General features: G+C 42.8%; 1 non-coding gene across 1 annotated transcript; it reads left to right on the forward strand.

Moving 5' to 3' along the window:
* TRNAK-CUU (transfer RNA lysine (anticodon CUU)) lies at positions 1–73 on the forward strand. The gene has a single exon. It is a non-coding gene; the product is annotated as a tRNA-Lys (tRNA).
* The last annotated feature ends 584 nt before the right edge of the window (positions 74–657 follow it).

The following is a 657-nucleotide window of genomic DNA, read 5'->3' on the forward strand; positions in this document are numbered from 1 at the left end:
ACCTGGCTGGCTCAGTTGGTAGAGCATGTCACTCTTGATCTCAAGGTTGTGGGTTCAAGCCCCATGTTGGGTATAGAGTTTACTTAAAAACAATTTTTTTAAGAAATTGGGAATAGCTTTATACACATGGTATTATACCTTAAAGCCAATGTTATTTCTGTAAAGTGATTTCTGAATTCTAAAACAGCTTACGTTTTTCTAGTTTGCCATAGATTCATAAAGACCTTCTTTAAAAAAAAAAAAAAAGGGCGCCTGGGTGGCTCAGTGGGTTAAGCCGCTGCCTTCGGCTCAGGTCATGATCTCAGGGTCCTGGGATCGAGTCCCGCATCGGGCTCTCTGCTCAGCAGGGAGCCTGCTTCCCTCTCTCTCTCTGCCTGCCTCTCTGTCTACTTGTGATCTCTGTCTGTCAAATAAATAAATAAAAATCTTAAAAAAAAAAAAAAGATTTTATTTATTTATTTATTTGAGAGAAAGAGAGAGAGAATAAGCAGGAGGGACAGAGGGAAAGGGAGAGAGAATCTCAAGCCGACTTTGCCCTGCGCTCAGAGCCTGACACCAGGGCTCCATCTCATAACCCTGAGATCATGACCTGAGCCAAAACCAAGAGTCAGACCCTTAACGGACTTAGCCACTCAAGTGCTCTAATTCTCAAAGACC

Source organism: Lutra lutra, chromosome 5 (genome assembly GCF_902655055.1).
Source record: "Lutra lutra chromosome 5, mLutLut1.2, whole genome shotgun sequence".
In the NCBI taxonomy this organism is placed as follows: domain Eukaryota; kingdom Metazoa; phylum Chordata; class Mammalia; order Carnivora; family Mustelidae; genus Lutra; species Lutra lutra.